Here is an 8,311-nt window from a genome sequence, read left to right on the forward strand (position 1 = left end):
CAAGATAAACGACCAAAATGTGCCCAAAATGACTTGTACAGTATGTTCAAGTGACAAAGCCCTCTAGTGGTTTGCAGTAATCTTTGACTCTGGTCAATCTGTAGCAAAGAAGGAAGTTGTGTGATATTGTTTTAGAGTGGCAAAGTCTGCAGAGGCTGGAGTTTGGGGTGCAGATGCGGCAGCAAAACATAACCTAACTGTCACTGTAACCAAGTGGCTATTTTTATAACCATGATGACTATGGTCTACTAATCATAACAAAGTAGTTCTGACCCAAAGCACAGTGTTAGCTGTTGCAGCTGCTAGGAGCTAGCTAGCTCTGGAGGTGAGAGTCGGGTGCAAAGCCAGACCTTATGGAGGTTTTAACACCTGGAGTCACATCGGATTATGCTTTGATCCGTAAGCCATTTACTGACGGGAGGAGAGCTCAGAGATTACTTTTTATCTTTTGGGATTAAAAAGTTGATTTACTCCCACTTATCAACCTGACTGTAGCAGCAATCTCCGTTGTCGGGTGTTTATGTACTGTCATGTTGACTGCTGACTGGAGCTGGAGGGGAAAAGAGAGACAACCGGAGTCTGTGGTGAGTGCTGAGTTTAATGAGAGTTGATCTGAATTAAAACACACAGACTAGCTAAATCTGGTATGACCACAATCACGACCTAATTTAGGATATGCTTCTTCGAATGGGCTACGTGTAAAGGATACATATCCGTTTGAATTAAATTAATTATGTATTACTTAAAATTTGTTTGGGCAGCCCTACTAGTTCATAAAGATGACCCAGGCATATTACTTAACATTTTGGTCAAATTTGATAAAATCTAAAAAAAATTCTTCGACCCCAAATTTGTAATACCTACTCATTATGAAAATGAGACGCATTTGTTTCTGTTTCTTCGTCCCAGCCATTAAAAACTTCTCCAGGATTGGTTTAATGCATTTTTCATTGCACCATGTGCTTTTGTAGAATGATCAGCTGGAATTAAATTGGTTAGGACATGTAGGTGTTAAAAATTTAAACATTGTCTTTAAAAGACGGGGGCAGGGATACAACCCTGGTGGTTGAAATGAGGTCCGTACGCACAGGAGGAATTAACCTTTTCTGCATTTAAGAGCTGTGGAGAAGAGACAAGAAAGTCTCTGTCTGTCACCTCTGGCATTCAGGAGACAAGACGGGGAGTGGTGGACTTGAGGAGGAAAGGGAATGAGGGAAGGAGAGAAGAAGAGAAGAGAAAAGGGGGAGGGGAGGGATGTGAAAGCTCATGAATATTATAATGACACTGATTTTATTTTTTATACCATAGGCACAATACGGCCAGGCCTTGATAAGTTCCCTGACATGAGAGTGGCATGATACTGTATATGCAGGGAGACGTGTGTCAGTGTGTGTCTACTTCTATCTTAATGAAAACCATTTTGAGCGTTAAAACTCTAGTAAGGACTAACTTGCAAACTAGACCTGATTTTATTGCTTACTTACCACAGTCAATATTGGGGCCTGCAAGCTTCCTGATATGCAGTGAATGCTTTCATTTCAATTAACATATAAGTCTGCCCTGTCTGACATTCAATTGTGACTGAAATCTTACCTCTGTGTGGCTGAAAGTTAAATCTGACTAAAGTCTGACCTTGATATGGTGGCCCTGATTGTCAACAGAAAAAACATGTCAGAAAACACAACACCATTTCACAAAGCACAATATTATTTCAGAAAAGACAACATTTCAGAAAACCCAACCACATTTTAGAAAAAGACAACATTTCAAACAGCCTACTTAAAAAACCTGAACTATCCACTGAAAATATCCTGTGGAACGCTAAAGGGGCACTGAAAAATTTCAGACTGAGGCTGAAAGTAATGCACAACAGAAACGGGACATGACACTGAACTGTTACCGGGGATTTGGGTTCTGTCCAATCACATACAAGAAGTGCTTTCTGTAATCTGGAATATCATTTTTTTTTTTTTTGTGAAATGTTATTGTATTTTGACCCTCAGGGCCATCGTACCTTGCTCACTATTACAAACAACACCAAACTCTTCTCGTTTTTTCTGGTGCACCAAAAATACTTTTTTTCCCCATAAGCTGACATTTCTACAATACTTTGCATGTTGACCATTGCATTTACCTTAGCTCAAAGCACCCCTGTGCCTAACAGCCTCACAGAGCCACTAGCTATGGCTGTAGAAAACAAGATGTTTAAAATAAAATAATAGTTTGTGCTCATATGATGAGTATGATATTTAGAGATATTTAGTTCTTACTTAATTCTATATTTTACCAAAACAAAGGCAACCATCTTCATTGTGCTTTATCTCAGGAATAATTCTTGTAAACTCCAAACATTTATTGATAAGGAGGATAAGACTCTGGTCTATAGCATAATATGGTGTCTGTAGTCTAGCTGTGGTCTGATATACGTTGGAAGGCCAATGTCTGAGCCTGTAAATGACATATTTACATCATTAAAAGTTAAGTTCCATCATATTATCACTGCTTTATTAAATGTCAGTGTGATTTAGAAGACGTGTGTAAAGATGTATATGTGGATCTCACCTGTGTAGGTCTTAGAAAGCACTTTTCATTGCCTTGATTGTAAAATGTCATTGATATGCTCTCGGCCAGGAAAGATGTTTCAAAATACATAAATTCAGCAAAAAAAAATGAATTGATATTAATATTTTCAAAGGCAAAGAAAAAATCAGGTCTGAAGCGCAGTGAGGTGATGCCTATTAATCCCCTTCTATCCGACAGCAGCGTTGGAAAAGGTAGAATCGTGAAATGACAAGCCCCTAAAAAAAGTGAACGAGCACACTTGAACGATTTCGACTACAGCTCCCCTCAACCATGCCTGTGGTTTTGAAAAGGAGGCGAATATAGTGGATTCTGTCTGTAGACTGACGCAAAGCCAAGTGGACAGGCAGGTAATAGGAGGGCGAGGCGGGGAGGGAGAGACAGGCATGGAGCAATCATGAAAATGAATGCAAATGGAGGCAAGGGCAGCCATGGGAGGTCCAGGAGCATGAAGAAGGGTGTACTTAAAAACGATGTGTTCAAAGAGCACAGAAGGCCTAACCCTTCGCTAGATACAAATGCATGAGCTTAATATACGGGACAACTTGGAGTAAGCATACAAGCATAACATTTTCAAAGAGATAAATGAGTGCTCAGATTTCTGAGAATAAACCTTATTCCAAGGAACTGAAACATAATTAATTCTCGTGTAAACAAATACTTTTATATGGGAACCTATTTGCTGATTTTGTTTCATCTTCATGGGCCTTATCTGTATCTTCCTTCAAAATAAGCCCTAATATATTGACAGAGAAACCCAAATTTTTACTTTACCCCAACAAAAAAAATAATAATTTGACAAGGAGAAAACATTACAACCTGCGAGTAACATTACAAGTTATATGGAGCCCCAGCAGTTGCTAGCTGGTGCTAATTGGTCTGAGCTGAGGCAACCTACTTTACAACTCATCTTTGGATATTGTGAATTTGAACCACTGACCTCTTGCGATGCCAATACTGACCTTTGAGCAAAGAGACCAAAATCATATCATAAAAACTGTTTTACTCCACCAGCAAATAGTCATGTGTTATACCAAGTTCCCCGTACCATCTATTGTGAGGACAAGCAGATGGATTCTGTTATCGAAAGAAATACCTTAAACTTTCCTCAAACTTACCTTGCCTCCTATTTTTTTTTTTGCTTTACGCTCATGGTATAATTCCTTCTCTACATTTCCCTTCTTTTCACCCCCAGGTTTGCCTTCCCCCTGTCTTTCAACCCTCCTCCCATCTTTGCTCCCTTCACTTTGCTTTCTGCACTCCCTTCACCTATGCTTTACCACACAGTATGCACAACCTCTCCCTTTTCTCTCTCTCTCTCTCTCCATCATACCATCCCCATTCCCCCCTTGACTCTTGACTCCCTTCTACCTCCCCCATCCTCCCTCTACAAAAGCCCTGTCAGTTTAAAAGCATGACGCCCCGTGACCTTGGGACTGCGCTGGATAAATGAATGGAAATATACATCAAATCTGCGAGTGTGTGTATGAATGTGTGTGTGTGTGTGTAGGTAGGATGGTTTCCACTCAAGTGAAAAAAATGAAGTGAATGAATGTAAATGAATTGTGGACCCTTCAGTTGTTTGGACGCTGGATCTTGAAAGTTCAAATCTATGGATACAAGTCTGTTGTCATAAGACTGCAGTATACTCAAATGTGCATTTGGATGGACAAAACACCTTATGTGATCTTATAATACTACCGAAAAAAATGGCTTTGGTATAGTCAGCTCTGACACAAATGTCTTCTGGCCAGCCGAAACTATGCAGTTGTAAGTGTGGTCACACTCTTCAAAACTCGATGCAGACAACGCTTGCTGCAATATTTGTGAAGCAATAGGCAAAGCTGGCCAGAGCATCACCTCGAACCTGACTGAGGAAACACCTTAAACAAATATATCTAAAAGCTTCAGAGTGTGCCGTGTTGGACAGCCTGAAAGCCACGTGTCTCGCAGCAGCCACAGCCAACGTTAGCACACCAGCAGCAAGTGAGATAACGGAGCTATTTTCATTGTCTTGGTTGACTAGCATCTTCGTTAGTGTTAGCCAACACTCACACACATACGGAATTCCTTACCAACATGCTATTTACTACCCTAAAAACCGTATGTAAATTTTTTTGCTATGTCAGAAACCTTAGTACGAAACCAAAAGTATATGAACAGTATACACTTTACAGAAAATATTACAATATGCAAGCACACAGAATTCTAGTTATGGGTACTGGTACCAGTATCGGTTCAATTGTGAACGGTATCCAACCTTACTGTTATCACACTTTAATCACACAGCTAAACTACTTTGAAAAATACTGTAGTTCAACATTTCCAACCTGCACCTTTCAGTGTAAATACAGATGAAAGGCACTTTGGATGATTACTTTTCCTTCCAGAGTTTAGTGACTTTCCGGATAACTTTGAAGATAGGGATGGTCGGGGCTCCTGATGAAGTGTTGGCAAACATGCATACATAATTCCTCTGTCTCTTTCCCTCTCACTTATTTGCCCTCTTTCCTTGCACCACAGGTTATGGCCTTCCTGCAGCTTTGAACATCTCAGCTTGTGGTTCCAGATTAATAAAACAGGAAATTAATGAATTTTGGATGAAATCTCCCCAGTCGGGGGCAGGTTGCGCCTCATTAAGGCCTGTATTATTGATCAGATTGAAAACCTCCAGTACCTCTGGAACCAAACTGTTATAACCAGGCACCCAGCTCCCCCTCCTCCATAAAGAATGCTAATTGCACAGAGGTAAAGGATTAATAGCTAATTGAGCATATTTTCAGACAAATCATCATCATGGCTTGACACTAAAACGGATGTCTTTAATATGCATGGGGCCTGTCACACACAGTTAGCGTGGTAATATTATGGGCAAGATTAAGAGAGGTCTGGAGACATAAGAAGGGCTTTAAACCAAATGGTGTGAGGCCCATATCTCTCATATTATTATACTGCTGAACGAGGGAAGAACATATTATTCGAATGAGACATATATTTGGCAGCGTTTTAAATATTGAATTATTTGAGGAAGTCTTGTTTTTATAGTGTTTCTACAAGAAATGAATGTTAAAAAATGGTTTTCTTTGAGTTCTTATCATCTATAACATTGCACACCATAGCTACTTTTAGAGGTTGTTGTACATTTTCTAATAAAATTCAGTAAAATAAATGAATATGAATAAACTCAGCTGGGCTTAGGACTCGCACTTCTACACCAACATGTTACCGGGCTACAACTGTCTCCCTCTGTGACAACTGTATGTCGCTGCATCACGTGGTTCCATTTTGTTGTTTTCTCTTTGGTGAGTATGTTTTTTTCCTCCCAAGCAGCTTGCCATGAAAAATTAAATGGATGCTAAGTGACTAATGCATTTTCTCAGTCGTGTGTTGAGACAATAAAAAATTAACAATAGAAATAATTAATTTTGATTGGTGCCTGCAGTACTAAAAACTTGTGTTGTGCCCTCATAACTAATTCATATCTCATGCAAATTCTCCTCCTCGCTTACATGCAAAATAATGTTGCTTCCATGTTATATAAATTCTGAAAGACTTTTAACTTATGTTCCGGCATGTTGTGATTACAATATGCCCCCGTGCACCTCAGCCTGGCTTTGAAATTTTATTTGTTTTTATTTTTGAAGTTCCAGCAAGTCATCTAAAATGCATTTAACCAGAGGTAAACATGAATCCCAAGCAACTCCACTTTGTAACTATTAATTCTTACCTTTCTCCCTGGCATCGGCTCATTGTCACACTATTGTAAACATCTCTCCTTTTGTTTTGCTGTCTGCTACTTGGCATATCGCTACCAGCGCTGCATGCCTTAGATTTCACTGTCATTTGGCCTAATGCAGCATCCAGTTCTCCTTGTTTACATGATGTTAGCCTGACTACTACCACTGTGGTTACATTCCTCTGTCTGTTTACTAAAGTGATTCAACAAATAGATTTGATGCTACCAGGATATCTACAGTACAAGTGTGAGTCAGCATCTTAACAGGAGGAACAATTACATCTACAAGTCAAAGTGACTGTTTTGTTATTAAGCTTGACAGAAGGGTGAATCGGTCATTATTTGGGGTGTGGACTACATGTCAATGGTGTGTTCTTACGTTGCTGGGTATGACACTGGAGTTGTTTGGGATTTACTGCACATTTTTGACTTGTGTTTTAAAAACTGGCTACTTTGATATAATTGCTGTAAATGTGTTTGAAGGCATCATTTGCAAAAACAGATTTCTCAATTGTTATGTATTTTCCTGAATTATTATTATTGTTTTATTGTTTATTTTTACAGGGACATCACATAATTTAAAGTCATTGCAACAGAGTTTGAATCCGCATTTGAATCATGTCTTTTGTGCGCTTTTTACAGGCAAATCAACTGGTGCTGGGTTGTTTTTATGAGATATCTATTTTTTTTTCTTTAGAATTCAAGGCTTATTTCTTATTTTTTTAATTATTCATGTATGGGGGGTTGTTTTATTGTGCACTCAAGGCAATATCAATCAAACTAGTGTTGGTTAATCTATTGTAAGAATATTGTTAAACAAAGCAATCAGGACAACAGGATCTCCACTGGCACTTCATTTACTTTTATGCTGTGCATTCAGCTTCATGCGCTTTACATTTCCAAACTGCATAATGCATTTCTTCGCAGTGTGTGCCACAGGTTCCACGTGTTTCACCTGTGCGTCTTGATTTAAATGCTTTTCAAAGCAGTCACAGTAGTTCAACTGCCTTTTATTTATGTATTAACCATATTTGTACAAAAACAATGAATACCAAGCCTTAAATAAGTAATGATGAACATATACAAACATGTATGAATAAAAGATAATTCGGTGCACCATACTTAACTAATAGCACCAATACTTTCCATGTCGAGATGCTAGAAAGGTGGACATAAAAGACAATGCAACACAGCGAAACATACTGTAAACACGTGATTACGGCAAAACAATTACATATATGTCCCCTCAGCCCTTCCTCCACACAGCCAACTCTCACACACTCACATAGACAAGTAAAGTTCTCCTTGTAAACACTCTCCTCTCTGCCCCTTATGATCCCCTTGTTATCCCCGTATGGCATCTTGCTGAATGAGTGAATCCATCCTGACAACAAATGGGATATAAGACAAAGAATATGTTTCCCTTCACTCCCCCGTATTACTAATAGATAGACTGTTGGGTTGCATAGCATAAATACTTTAACCACGTCGCCTCCATTTGTAACTGTGTGGCCCAAACAGATTCAAACAGGAACATATGAAATATAAATTGCCATTTTATAATGGCCCTTTGTGTAGTGTGTGTGTGTGTGTGTGTGTGTTGCATTGTAGTGATGCTCTGCAGGGACTCCCCAGCCCTTGTAGGCAAAGTAAATTGAGGAGGAAGAGAGAGGCCAAGCTTTTCTGTGGGGATTTGAGTTGCGATGGCAGGCAGCTGTAGCAGGTCAGCGCAGGGAAAATATATTTCATCCAGCAACTTTTCTGCCCTAATTACCACACAAACACACACACACCCACATAAAAATCACACATAAACACAAAGAAAACACATACAAATACAATTTGCATGTTAAAATGTGATTATTGTATCGCTATCTCTATAAAATACGGCAGCAGAGGTACGTGCATATTAATAGGAATTTTATAAAATTCAAGTGAAAGAGATGTGCTGTCATGGGCCTGATGCTCAAATGAAACAACCCCAACAATTCAAAA

Source organism: Pagrus major, chromosome 17 (genome assembly GCF_040436345.1).
Source record: "Pagrus major chromosome 17, Pma_NU_1.0".
Taxonomy (NCBI): domain Eukaryota; kingdom Metazoa; phylum Chordata; class Actinopteri; order Spariformes; family Sparidae; genus Pagrus; species Pagrus major.